At 41.2% G+C, this 15,153-nt stretch overlaps 1 protein-coding gene across 1 annotated transcript in view; it reads right to left on the bottom strand.

Annotated features, from left to right (window-relative positions):
- The window catches only part of Proser2 (proline and serine rich 2), a 31,856-nt gene extending 25,110 nt beyond the window's left edge, over window positions 1-6,746 (bottom strand). Inside the window, exon 1 of the mRNA XM_048812657.1 lies at window positions 6,647-6,746. The gene's annotated coding sequence lies outside the window, so the exon portion shown is untranslated. The remainder of the gene's footprint in view (window positions 1-6,646) is intronic.
- Window positions 6,747-15,153: the final 8,407 nt, after the last annotated feature.

Below are 15,153 nucleotides of genomic sequence, written 5' to 3'. Positions count from 1 at the left end.
ACCAGGGATTGAACCCAAGGGTGCTTCTGAGCCACATCTCCAGCCCTTTTTATTTTGAGACAGGGTCTCACTAAGTTGCTTAGGGCCTTGCCAAGTTGCTGAGGGTGGCCTCAAACTTGCAATCCTCCTGCCTCAGCCTCCTGGGATTACAGATGGGGACTACCCCACCTGACTTTCTCTTTATTCATTTAGCAAATATCACTGAGCACCCACTGGTGAAATAAAAGATAGTACTACTTATGTGGAAGTAATAATTATACCTTATTGTTTTACAATGTCTTTGTTTCCTGAGGAGCTTAAAATTCTTTTCTGAATTTTTCACTCATCCTCACAATGAAAATAAAGCTGACTTTAGTTCATGTTCATTTCTGGTATTTTGTAACACCTGGTTAGGCTGCAAGGGTGATCTAATTTACATATCTTATCTCCAACTGAACAAACCTAAATCCAAACCCAGGGAAGCTAAGCTCACCAGGACCTCCTGCTGGGTCAGTTCACTGGCATAGACTTTCAAAACCTCTGCTCACCCAAAAGTGAGCAAAGGGAAGGGAATGAGGTTTTACCTGGGGATGTACAAAAGGGGCTTCTCCTCCCAGCCTTTTCTATACCTGGGAACCCAGCAACAAATTCCTCAAATCACTTCAGATCCAGGCCTTGGGGCCCAGGAACAGATCCCATTTTTTTCATAGAAGAGGATGTGACAAATAATTCTCAGCATTTTTGATGGGGCTAAGCAAGTGTTTGTTTAAAAAAAACTAGATGATTTTAATTAATAGACAAGATTAATAGACAGAGTTGAAGAATTGCCTCTCAAGCTCTTTGGGGGAAAACAGAGCACCTTTCCATAATTCAAGAGCAGAGTTTGAGAGAATCTGATCTGTTTAAAGGTGACACTGCAAAACATGGAAGCATTTTGCCACTTTTTCCACAAAAAGAAAGTTAAAAGCCTTTGCTTGATGCATGTTTCAGGTGTAATGTTATATTGTGCTATTTGTCAAAGCCCTACCTTACCTGAGCTAAGGCTCTGCCTCTCACCTTACTCCATGTTAGAATGGCTCCAAAACAGGCTAGACTCCAGCTCACTTAAAGTTGTGTTCAAAAGATGGCTTTTTGTTGTAAAGATTACTGTGATTCCAAATAAACAGGGGAGGGGCTGGGGTGGTGGCTCAGTGGTAGAGCGCTTGCCTAGCATGCATGAGGCACTGGGTTCGTTCCAGGCACCACATAAAAATAAACAAATAAAATAAAGGTACTGTGTTCAAATAAACAGGGAATGTAATACATAACTAGGTAAAGGTTTAAGAATATAAGAATAATTTTCTTGGTTCATAGCTATTACACAAATTGAATTTTTTTTTGCTCTGTTAATTTATTTTTGTATTTTCCTTTAATTTTTATAAGTGTTGCCTGTTAAGTGTTTTGCAGAGGTACTGCTTCTAGTAAAATAACTTGAGTTAATTTGAAAAAAAAAAAAAAGAGAGAGTTTGCTATTACTCAATTAATGAAGGTCAGTGGGCTGCTGATCAGTAAGGGTTGTAACCTTGGAAAATAAAAACAAAATCCCAATGAGATAAGCCTTAGTTAAGAAACACAGGGTTTAAACATATCTTGTTTTTCTATGATTTTCAAATTTGCTGATTAAATTCTTTCAATGGTTGAGAAATAATTGTCTTTTGAGTAGGTTAAGTGTAGCTGAATATATACAGTTTTCTATGGTTAATATTTTTGGAAATGAATTGATAATTAACATGGTAAAAAAGTCAAGTGTTCCTTGAAATTTTGGTGTGCTTTATTATATGTTGATACTAACAAGTTTTTGCACAGAAAGCATCTCCAAAATCAAGTTAGGAGGTGGGTACAGTGGTACACACCTGTAATCCCAGTGGCTTAGGAGACTGAGGAGGGATCACCAGTTCTGAGGCCAGCCTCAGCCACTTAGTTAGACTTTTGGCAACTGAGTGAGACCCTGTCTCAAAATAAAAAAATAAAAAGGGCTGGGGATTTAGCTCAGTGATGAAGCACCCCTGGTTAGATCCTTAGTACTAAGTGTGGGGGGAAAATCAAAATAAGAGTCAAACAGAAAAAAAGAAATTAACCTAAGCATATTCACTTTACATATATTTTAAAGACATCTGATTATACAGAGGAGTTGCTTGCACTAGCAGGAGCTCACCAACAGCTTCACTGTTATCTAGAATAGATGGAGGTCAGTTATCTTCATCATATGAGGGAATAGGGACGAAGCCTTTAGGATGATTCAGTGAGTCCCACAAAGCTTTTTCTGCTCCAAGAATTCTATTTGTCATTTGAGGTCCTCAGGTGTCTTCTTTTGTTGGTAGCATCTCATCTTCATGTCTTCATATTTCCATCCTCTCTTCCTCGCTCCTGAACATTCTGTACAACTTATTTTCTCAGTGTGCAAAAGTCTGCTTCACAGGGAAGCCAGAAGACAATGTGGCTATCTCAGCCCTACTCCTGAGCCGTCAGTGGCTGGTGCCCCAAAGCAGAGGCTAAACTCTCAGCAGGATAATCAAAGTCACAGCCTTACCTGTTAGCCTTGTTTCCCACTATCCTCCCTGTTGGCCCTGCTCTAATGTCACCGTCTGCAGGAGTTGTTCCCACATCTCTCCTCTCTGTTCCAAAAAGCCTGGGCCTCTTTGTTACCAATTCATATCTTACCTCCTCTATCAGATCACAAGCTTCCTGAGGGTAGACAAGCCCGTGTCTTATTCCCCTCTCTATCTCCAGTTGTGCCTAGCATGACAGGAACATAAACTGTCACCATACTCTTCAAGCCCTCTGAATCTTTCCCTACGTTGTCCAGGCTGGCCTCAAACTACTGATCCTCCTGCCTCACTCAGCCTCCTGAGCTGCTGAGATTATACGTGTGAGCCACTGCAACTAACTGAATCACTAATTTAGAATCTCCAGTTTCCAGTGGCTTGGGAGGCTGAGGCAGGAAGATCGAAAGTTCAAAGCCAGACTAGGCAAAAGCAAGGCACTAAGCAACTCAGTGAGACTCTGTCTCTAAATAAAATACAAAATAGGATGTGACTCAGTTGTCCAGTGCCCTTGAGTTCAATCCCCGGTACCAAAAAAAAAAAAAGCATCTCCAGTTTCAAGGTCTGATAAAAGACTGAGAGTCTTTCAGTCCTACTCCAAATTTTATAGACCAGGAAACCAAGTTCCAGAAGGACCAAGTGGCGAACTCTAAGGTCACACAGTTATCTGATGATAAAACCTGAAGTGGATCCCCTCATTTCCAGTGGAACATAGTTCTTTTTTCCTATGCTCCATTAATCTGTCAGTTAAAAAAAATATTTTTTTATTGACAACATGTCAATTTTTTAAAATAAAAAAGTAATCTATTTGTACACCCAACTACCACCTCAGGGCTTAACACATTGTAGGTAGTCAAATAGTTTATGAATATTGCTGAATAAAATGATGAATACCCAGGCCTCTAGATAACTAAAATAAGCAGAATATTAAAATATTTCAAAATACTAGCCAGACAACTGGTGGAATAAGCAGCCTGAAGGAGAAAGCAGAAAACCCCACAAAATAACAAAGGGCTGAGAAAGAACATAATCTACTGACCAGACCCTACATTTACTCACATGCGAGATTTTGGTGATGTAAAATCAAACACAAAAGAGAATCAAGTCCTTAAGACACTTTCCTAAAGAAGAGGCATACAGTAGTCTCTCCCCTTATTTGCAGGGATTCCTCCCAAGATCCAGCAGATGTATTAAACCGTGGATTGCACCAAACCTCACATACAGTATTTTACCCCACACATACGTAATACTAATTATAGCATGTTAGATTTATAAATTAGGCATAGTAAGAGATTAGCAATAACTAATAAAACAGAACAATTATAAAAATATAACAAAAGCTATGTGAATGTGCTTCTCTTTCAAAATATCTGTTCCTTGTGGCATCACAGTAACATTTTCAGACCGTGGATGACCACAGGTACATGACACTGAGGAAAGCAACCTGCAGGTGAGGATGGGGTCAACTGCGAAAGGCCAACAGGCTTGAGAAATGATGTAGAGGGTTATTAGTTATCAGGGAAAGGCAAATCCAAAGCACAACAAGAGTCCTCTGCACGCCCACTAGGATGGCCAGAATTAAAACAGCAACAAACAGAAAGTAATGAGTGTCCATGAGGAGGATGTGGAGAAACTGGAACCTCCTTCACTGCTGGGGGAAAGATAAAGCGGTTAAAAGCTGCCCTGAGAGCTCGGCAGTTCCTCAACAAGTTAGGCACAATGATGTCTGACCCAGGACTTCAACTCAGGAATAGACCCGAAAGACCAAAAAGAGGTGTTACAATGAAAATGTGCACAGGACTGTTGACAGCAGTACTGCTCACAGTAGCGAAGGGTGGAAACAACCCAATGTCCATCAACTGATGAATAAACAAAATGCTACAGATACATACAGTGTAAAAAGATGCAACCGTAAAAAGGAACCAAGAACTGATATGTGCTACATCAGGGATGAATCCTGCCAACAGCACCCCAAATGAAGAAATCAGAGAGGCAAGGCCACAGATTTTAAGATTCCATTTATATATGTGTCCAGAACTGGCAAATTCACAGAAGCAGAAAGCAAATTAGTGGTTGCCAGGGGCTGGGGCAGTGAGGGAATGGGGAGTGACTGCTTTAATGCATATGCATTTCCTTCCCAGGTGATGAAAAAGTGCTGGAACTAGACAGGTGTGATGACTGCATAACACTGCAAATGTACTTACTGACACCACTCTGTGCACTTTAAAATGGCAAATCCGATGTTATATCTTTTATTACAATAAGAATGAGAATCAAGTCTTCACAGTGTCAAGAGGCCTTGGGAATATCTAGTATGAAGATCTGCATTTGTGCACAGCTAACAGATCCCTTTCAAATAAGGCAGGATGTTATGGCCTGCACATTTCTCTGCCACCCATTCTGACGGCACAGAATTTCTTAAAATACTCTTAAATTTCAAGATTAATGTTGTAACTTTAGAAGGGGGATGCAGGCATCAGTGACAGATACAGCTTAACAGACAGGCTATTATCAGCGATGCCACTATATTGACACCACAGGCACAGGGGCAGTCTCATTGTGACCCCAGGCTTTCCTGCAGTTCAGAGGGGAATGCGGCTATCTATCAAGGACAGAGCCAAGCCTGTCCTCCTAAGGCACACGGGCAGAGAGGAAGCCACCAGAAAGGGCAATGGAAACTGCAACAAAACCCTGCCCTTCACCATCAAAGCAAAGAGCTCAAGTTCTGGATGCTCCTAGGATTCCCCTGGCACCTACAGGACGGCCTCTATGTCACTGGCGGCTGTCCCACAACAACACAGATAAGAGGCACTTGAACTTTTTTTTTCCCCAGAGGATTCCCTGTGCTTAGCTCTACCCCACCCAAGCCTTTCACTTCTACCCCCTCAGGCTCCAAGGCCCCACTCCACCTCCTGTAGTTATCTGAGCTGATCTTCAGAATGAACGCAGGGTGCCAGCTATAGGCTCCTTAGGTGTCTGAGAACTTTGGAACCAGGGCCAGGTGTCTCTTCAGAAGACTTAACTTGATCTGTTATCTAGAAATGTTTTTATGTCCAATGACAGGGCTCAGCAGGGTGGGAATAGATTAATGAACATGCAACCCCCCACTTAAACAGGCAAATAAACACTTTCTGCAACAAAGGAACTGCCAAGTCACACATAATCAGAATTTCTTAAAAGCATTACTCCTCTTTCTAGCTTCCTCTCATTTGTCACTCTTTAAATTTCTGATGTGTAATAATGAAGAAAAGGTGTTCTTTTTAAATCACCAGCATCTAAAACTTTCAAAGAGAAGCTTATTTGAAGTGGCCAAGAAATATATCCAGTCGCTTAAAAATGGCTATTACGTCTGTGCAAGAAAATATACAAGATTCCATACACACACTGTCAAGTTTGGCAAGAAAGATTTTAGACAACTTCCATCCTTCCCACCCAATCCCAAGTAAATAGAGCATTTGTTTATATTTCCACATTGGCTGCATGAACGAAAATACCTCCTCCACCTAGAAAAACAATCTGTAACAGTCAGACATGGAACTTTGAGGGCAAAGTTTTAGTGCAGATGAGAGCATTAGGTATACAGTGCTTAAAAAAAAATAGTCAAAAAATATTTTTCACAAAGGTTTCTCCTGTGAACATTTTCCTCAAGATGACACAGGCTTGGTTTGGTGTTTTTTTTCTACCTTTCAGAAATAAAGTTTGAAAAACTTTGTTCTCCATTAAAATTGGAGCCCGGAGGAATCTTCTCCCGAAGGTCTCCAGCAAAATACTTCATCGTTCTATTCTTGGGGGAGACACACAAAATCATTTGCCTTTACTCGCTTCAGGTTTTGCGCTTTGCACCAACTAGGTGTGGGCAAAGGGTTAAAAGTTTTCTGAGGTTAGTTCCTGCGGTTAAGGGGAGGGGGGGAGCTGGATGCTTAAATTTAGACTCGGTAAAACAATACAGGGAAACTTTCACAGCCTTGGGGCCACGCTGGAGTTCAATTTATTGCCTTTTGTTCATCAGCCACATTTTCTTCTCTTAATCCCTCCCGCCCGGGTTCCCGGGGCAGATCCTACACATTCCCGCGTGATTCGGTTACCTGCTGGGGGCCGGGGGGACGGAAACCTACTGACCGTTTCGCGCAGGAACTCCGCTGAACAGGTGGCTCCGGCCGCCGCCGCCGGGTCGCACCGCGCTGCCGCCTCGCAGCGCGCGGACCCGGGTCCCGGGGGCAGCCGGCGCCCCTCATTCGCAGGCTCGGGGAGGGCGGCGCAGGCTGGGGACATCCAGGGGACGCTCCGCGCAAANTGTTTACAAAGCACTTTACCCCACATGCTAGTTAATTAGGTATTATTATCCCCCTCTTTCTGAACCAAATCCAGGAGAGAATCAATTCCAACAGTCCCTAATCCTTGCTGAATAATAGACCTAAGCTTTCTGTTTATGTTTTTCCCCCCTCTTCAATTTTTGACGCGTGTTGTGTTAAGTCTGGAAGCATTTCTGATGAAGTGACTTATTAAAGTGTAAATAACATACAACATCTAGGGATGAGAGGTAATATGGTTACATTTGTATTCAAGGAATTCAGATCAAGAAAAAAAAGAGGCATTTTGATACGTGCATTTTTACTATCATTCTTCTTGTTTGATTAACCTTTTATGGTGTGTCTTTTTTTGTAGGTGCAGAAGAAGGAAGAAGGAAGAAGCTGAAGGATGATGAGATTAGGATGGATGAAGGAGAAAAGAAAAAGGAAAACACACACACACACACACACACACACACACAAAAGTGGCAGGAAATGAATAGGGAAGAAAATGAGTCTGAGAAGAAAGTTTCAATCAAAAGGCATTAGGGGAAATGAGGCCACCCCTGGTAGCCCACATCAAATCTTTGTGGGAATTACAATCAGGTGGCCTTTCCTCAGAGCTGGTACAGGCAGAGCCAGGGCCCCAGCTTAACTGCTGTGCATAGGCTGGCTGCTGGTCCCTGTGCATCCCCTGGGAAGCCATCTGTGTGCCAACTGAACACACATCTCCAGGGACTACAAGGTGAGAAAGGACACGTGACATAAGAAGAAAATAAAGGTTTAGAGGGGAATTTAAAGACAGTTATTCATGAAAGTACATCCAGGAAGAAAAAAAGGAAAAGAGAAACCTCTGGAGGGTCTTGTATATGGTATTATTAGTGCCTTAAAACTCATAATGTAATCACAATAATACAAATTGTCACTCCAAATTCACTTGACATTTTTTCTGGTGCTGGGGATAGAACCCAAGGCCTGAAGCATGCTAGGTATGTGCTCTACCCCTGAGCTACCCACCCAGCCTCTTGACTTGTAAATAAATGTCTTCTGAAGTTGGTCTTTGCTAAGAAAATACTGATGATACAGACTAGTTTGGATCTGGAGTGTGTCCCAAATGCACATGTGTTGAAGATTTGGTCCCAGGCTGTGATGCTATTAGGAGATGGAGGGACCTTTAAGAGGCGGGTCTTATAGAAGTTAGGTCATAGGGGGTGTGTCCTTGAAGGGGATTGGATGCCACCTCTTCTTACCTGCTTTCTTTGCTTCCCAGCTGTTATGTGCTCCCACCATGATGCATTGCCTTACCACAAGCCCAAAAGCAATTGGACCAACCAACCCTGGACTGCAACCTCCATAACTGTGAGCCAAAATCAACCTTTTCCCTTATTAAGTGGATTATCTCAGGTATTTTGGTACTGTCATGGAAAGCTGACAAACACAATATGTGAGCCCCCAATATTAAACAATTATTCTTTTGAACTTTGTATAAGTTAAAAATTTTAAAGTAAACTGAAAACTTCAGGTAAACATGTTTTCACTTTATAAGGTAGTAGAGTCACGTGCCACATCAATGTATCCGTCAATAATGGAACACATAGACGACAGGGGTCTCATAAGATTGTATGGACCAGTAAAGACATAGACACTCTAGTTTGTGTAAGTATGCTCAATGATGTGCCCACAGTGACAAAATCGCTTAATAACTCATCTCTAAGGATGTACCCTGTTGTTAAGTGGCACTTCTCATTTAGCAGTGGGCGACTGTAATAATTACTGTATAAAATTGACTTCAGAAGCTGCAGTTTCTGTGATGGCCATTATAGGGTTGCAAACAGGACAGGGAAAGTGGCTAGAAAGTAAATTTCATGAAAAAAAATTTACTAAAAATTTATAGCATTTAGAGCTAAAGCAGGGGAGATGTAAAATTCATAATTTTGATTTCTGCTTTTTCTACTTGGCAGAGATGTTACCTTAAGATATTTATCCTTTTTGAGTCTCAGTTCCTCACCTGTATAATAAGGCTATCAACACTCTGTGAGGTTAAAGTGAAATTCCTTTAAAATTTACCTGAACAAATAATAGCTGAGAAGAGTTAAGAAAATAAGGAAAATATGGGAAATTGCCCTATTTATTATTAAAACATAGTATAAGGCTATACTGATGAAAATTAAGTTAGGAGAACAATATTTAATCCAGAAAATGGGTTGTATACTTTAAGATATAATAGAGGAGTTGTTAAAAATAACTGAAAAGGGGAAGGACTGTCAATAAGTGAGGTTTAGAAAACCAGCAATTTGAAAGAATAATCATCTTACCTTTCCTCATGTGCTGGAAGAAATTCCAACTACATTAGAAGATTTTAAACTAGGAGAGCTGGGTGCCAGGTGCATACCTGTGATCCCGGCTGCTCTGGAGGCTGAGGCAGGAGGACCATAAGTTTTAGGTCAGCTTGGGCAACTTAGCAGGACCCTGTTTCAAAATAAAATAATGAAACAAAAAGAGGGCTGGGGACATAGCTCAGAGGTAGAGTGCTCCTGGTACTCCTTCCCCTCCTACCCCCCCCTCCCCACAACACACTGGGAGAAAATTTAGGTAAATATTTATGTGATCTCAAATGGCAGAAGAAATGGAAAAATGAGATTAGGTTACACAAGCATCTAGGATTATGACAACTAAATTATGATCTTGATTATTTTTTGTGGCTGTTTCCAAGTTGCAGTATCTTTGATAATTCTTTGATAATTCTTGACAATTCTTTGAGAAGTTTAAAATACTTTATTTCTTTTTCTTTTCTTTATTTTTTGTTTATTCATTTTTTGCTTAACCTTGTCTGCACTAAGATTAACCTCTGTAATCAATCAGCCATATCAGGATTCCCACTTTCTATTTTGATGTCTTCTGTTATACTCCTATCACTCTCAACCCAGCACATCTTGACAAATTCACTTCATTAATCAATAAAAGTTTCCCAGCCTTCTTGTATTCATTAACACCCATGATTTTATTAAGAGGAAAGTATGTACAGGCAACATTAAACACGTTACATGTAGTCTTTGTTCATTTGTGCTGCTATAACAAAATACCCGATAACAGGTAATTTATAACAAACATAAATGTATTTCCTCACAGATCTGGAGGCTGAAATGTCCAAGCTCAAGGTACTGGCATCTGGCGAGGCCTTCTTCTTTTTAATACTTTATTTCAATTTCTAAATTGGTCAATAGGATTAAAATAAACAAACCCTTCCTACAAAGAATCACAACAGGAAAAGAAAGGGGAAATCGCACGAAATGCTCCCATTCACTGTGAGGAATAAAATGTTAAGTGGGATTTTCCTGTTGGCCTAAAGTTACTACAGAGGACCAAACCTAAGATCCAGTGCTCAGTAGTTATCATCTCTTTCATTCCAAGTTCAAGAATTTGCCAGAAGGGCTGGGATTGTAGCTCAGTGTTAGAGAATTTGCACAAGTGCTGGGTTTGATCCCTACATTGCTCCCCCTGGCCCCCCAAAGAAGTCCCCAGGGGCTAACCACATGGCCTCAGGGCTTACCAATTTTAACACATCTGAACTGTGCAGATCATATTTTGTTTACCCATTCATCTGCTGATGGACATTTGGGTTGTTTCCACATTTTGGCTATTGTGAATAATGCTATTATAAACATGGGTGATCAAGTATCTGCTCAAGTCCCTGCTTTTGATGGCTTTGGGTCTTTTCCCAGAAGGGGAATTGCTGAATCATATGGTAATTTTCTATTTCACTTTTTGAGGAAGCACCTACATTAATTGTTCTATCCTGCATTCCCACCAGCAAGGTATGAAGATTCCGACTTCTCCACGTCCTTGATGGCATTTGTTATTTTCCTTTTTTGCAAAGAAATGAATCTTCAATACAAAAAAAAAAATGAGACTGGTCTAATAATCAAAAACATTAGGAAACTCGTTCAATCTGGCAGTCTTCTCACAGATGTCTTGCTACCGGTGAGAAATGGGAATTGCCCAGAAAATAGTGACAGACAGACGTTGACAGCAATAAAACCATTAGATGTTTATAGCCCCAATAAGTTGAGAGTCCTGAATAAACCGTTTGCAAGAGTAAAGTAATAAGCAAAAGAGAATTTTTTCCCTTGACTTTTCCTTAAAATGCTTTACTAACTTTGAAAATGGTTCATAAGAGAGTGAAACAGGCCAATATATTTATTGCCTTTACCAATTCAGCTCTCATTTATTTCCTACGCTGTGTCTGGGTTCTAATCCCACAAGGAATAGAACCTAAGGCTGTATTTTCTTAGTTCTCATCCTAGATTTCATTCATCTGGCAGTTTGGATCATCTGTTAAATGGGAGTGTTTTCCCCAAAGTTGAATCTCCTGTACAGAGTCCAGAGAATTCCCCTTGGCAAAAGAATTCATCACCCTGGCCTCAAATATTGCCTCTCTGAGGACCTGAAAAAAATCTCCACAGGGTGGACATTATTTGTGTCATGTAACAAGCTGTGCACCTACTCTGGTTCCGCTGGGGAAGCTTGTTTTAAACTGTCCTCTGGGAATTGCATTCATTAAATTCATTAATCCATCCATCACCCCTATTTGGTTGCCAGAGGTTCTTTCTTTGGAATGCTCAGGATGGGAGAGGTGGCATTAGGTGGCTAGACTTCACGTCTCATGGGGCAGGTTGTGTTTACTACCCCTAAGTGCTTGATCCCACCTTCCTCTTGAGCTCAAGTCTTCTGTCTCAGATCCCCCTGACCTTTTTCATTAGGTTCTTTAAAAAAAAACCTAGGGACCCTCATTCTCAGATCTCAGCTAATATTTTTATATCATTTAATAGTTTACAAATATCATTCACATGTTTAATTCTCAGAACAACCTTGGAAAGTGTTATGATTCCCGTTTTACAGATGAGAAAACTGAGGCTCAGACTCACTCATGTGGTAGTGGCAGGCTGGCACCCTAAGGCTGCTGCTCTTGCTTTCTGCCAGAGCTGCCCTTCACAGTTCTGTCGTGATCTGGTATAGCAGTATGTTTTTCATGCATTTTTTTTCTCTATAAAGCCAATTAAGGGATTTGTGCTCACATTGTTGACTATTTTCAAGTTTATTAAATGAGTACTGGGGGAAAGCACAACCTTTATGAGAGTTGAAGGAATACTAATAACCATTAGAAATGTGGAAATCTCATTAGAAATGTGGAAATCTCACCTTATTAAATATTCATCCCAGTCGAGGCAGCTGGGGAGATACTAAGAGGGAGGGCTGAGGGGATTACAAAAAACAGGAGCTGCGGCTTCCAGCTAAAGGTGGAGAGTCACATGAAAATCCATTCAGATTTTGACAGAAAGCATTGAAACAGTTTTTCAAAAGTGTTTGACAAAGAAGACTAACTGCCAAAGACAAAGCACTGTTACATGCTATGACAAGACTGAGCTTCCATACAGTAAGGAAATCAAAATGGATTAACTGCATGAGTGAAACTAACATAGGCCAAGCCTCATCTCTTCCCAAGACAGACTAAAGCCTTTCATTCAACCAGAACCACAGGCAGCAAAGAACTCATGCTCTGAGATTCCTGCTAGGGACAGGCAGCGGGGCACAGGGCCAAGGCTGTGGGTTCTGGAGTCAGAATTCCTACAATATGGACGTCATCCATCACTTTGCTGGTTAGGGGCAGAGCTGGGCCCTGAACCCAGGCTGCTCTGTTCTCTGGCTCTGAGATGAAGCCGAGCCACCCTTGTAAGCTGTGTTTTATGGCAGGAGGATCATTATTCTCAGTGGGGTATTTACATGTGGCCATTTCCAAGCCACCCTCTGAGGCTAGCAGGGATAATTGACAGGCAAACATAATTCCATATTGGTTTGAGCATCGTCTCTCATCGGTCCACTTCTTATGTTTACTAAAAATAGCAAAATGAACTCATTTAATTTTCATTGACTTTCTCTTCTCCTTCCTCTCCTGGGAAGAAATGCTGATGAGCTCCGAAGAGGCCTGTTAGGTTCATAAGTCGAAGAGGTTAAGCAATTACCATCTGACTCCAGAGCCCAATCTGATAGACCAGCAAGAAGGAGTCATCTAATTTAATGAGCGGGATGACAGAATAAAGAATAGGTCATTGCTAGCTTACATTGTGTTAAAAATTGTTTTCAGAAAATCCAAATGTTTGAAACACGTCTACAAGGGCAAAACAGATTTTAAATTCATAAGGGCATTCACTGAAAGGTAAAATGTGAAATCCTTTGGTGCTTTGAAAAAAATCGAGGGGCGGCCAGGTATAGCTCAGTGGTAGACCTCTTGCGTAGGATGTCAGGGGTCCTGGATTCCATCCCCTGCACTGGGGGCTGGAGGGTGGGCAGAGAAAAAAGAAAAAAAAAACAAGAAAGGAAAGGGAGAAAAGAGAAAAAAAACATTCAGCTTCCACACAGGACACCTCTTTCTGTTAAGATGAGCTACACCTAACTCTGGACCTAGAACCGTTTTCATGCCTGGGTCTAAAATATTTTTCAGACCTACCTCATTTTCTAGATGACACTATATATCCCACTTGCAGAAGGAGAAACTGAGGACCCAGGAGAACTAGGGGAAGGGGGTGTTTCCTGGCCCCAGTCTGTGGCTTTGTTTGGTACAAGGCCTTTCCATTCTGGGGACACTGCCTGGCAGGTGGGGTTGCTGGGAAGACAGTGTATTTTTAGGAGGAGGCAGTAAGAGAATAATATGCAATGGATTATTTTTGGCTAGATAATTTTCAGATAATTGAAAAAAAAGTCATGCACAATAGACTTTGGGGCTAAAAGAACATTTAAACATATATTTTAAATATATAGGCTTCAAAGAGATGTGTATTGGGTGGCCTTGTGGATGTCTTTAAATAAGTGAAAAAGTATCTTGTAACTGAAACAGGAGGACTGGAATGTGCCAAGGCAGTGTGACATTTCAGCACTCTCCTGTGGCTGACCACCTTTTCTGGGGATCGCTATCCCCTGACGGCATTGTTTGCTATCTCAAAGTCCTTCCATTTCACTGGGCTTGCCTTCCAGGATCAGCAAGTACTGAGCTCCAGGAAGGAGCCTTCTTGGCAGCCACTTCCAGATTGCTACATGATGACCCCATTCTCTTAAAAGTCACATTGAGAGAACAGGGGATGAGGGCTAAGGTGGGCAGCCCAGGGGTCCTTGGGTGCTGGGAAAGAGTTCCTAAATCCCAGAGGACAGGGAGGAGAATGGGGAAATTTCCTGACCCTCACATCAAAGTCTGTTTCCATTTAAAAAAGGAAAGAAGGCAGCTGGGGACTCGGTGCACGCTGTAATCCTAACTACTCAGGAGGCTAAGGCAGGAGGATCCCAAGTTCAAGGCCAGTCTGGTCAACTTTGCAAGATCCTGTGTCAAAAATTTTTAAAAAGGTTAGGGGGTTTAACTAGGTGGTAGAGTGTGCTTGCTTTGCCTGTGTGAGGTGCCAGTTTCAATCTGAACCATCACTACATAGTGATGGTTAATTTTAACTAATTAATTTTAAAATAACTAATTAATTTAAAAAATAAAAATAAAGAAAATCAGGTTGTTTCTTTGTTCATGGGAGGCTCAGCATGGAAACTTTTAATGCTGTTCTTATGAAGACACTGAAGTCAATTCCTAGTCATGAGGCCGTGGACTATCCCCCCTCCCTTTTTATTCACTAGTAGAAAAGGACGACGAAGCTATCAAAGAATTTGGGGGATATGTTGCACTTGTAGTAATAAGTCAGGCTGGGAGTGGCGGTGCATGCCTGTAATCCTAGAGGCTCAGGAGGCTGAAACAGGAGGATCGGGAGTTCAAAGCCAGCCTCAGCAACCTAGTGAGGCTGTAAGTAACTCAGTGAGACCCTGTCTTTTTTTCTTTTTTTAAATTTATATATGACAGCGGAATACATTAATTCTTATTACACATATAAAACACAATTTTCATATCTCTGGTTGTATACATAGTATATTCACACCAATTCGTGTCTTCATACCTGTACTTTGGATAATAATGATCATCACATTCCACCATCATTAATACCCCTCTGCTCTATCTAGAGTTCGTCTGTTCCTCCCATGCTCCCACTTCCTACCCCACTATGAATCAGCCTCCTTATATCAAAGGAAACATTTGGTATTTGTTTTTTGGGGATTGGCTAACTTCACTTAGTATTATCTTTTCTGACTCCATCCATTTACATCTGCAAATGCCATGATTTTATTCTCTTTATTGCTGAGTAATATTCCATTATGTATATATGCCACATTTTTTTTTATCCATTCATCTATTGAAGGGCATCTAGGTTGGTTCCACA

Source organism: Marmota marmota, unplaced genomic scaffold (assembly GCF_001458135.2).
Source record: "Marmota marmota marmota unplaced genomic scaffold, marMar, whole genome shotgun sequence".
Lineage (NCBI taxonomy): Eukaryota > Metazoa > Chordata > Mammalia > Rodentia > Sciuridae > Marmota > Marmota marmota.
This window is presented reverse-complemented; position numbering and strand designations above follow the sequence as displayed.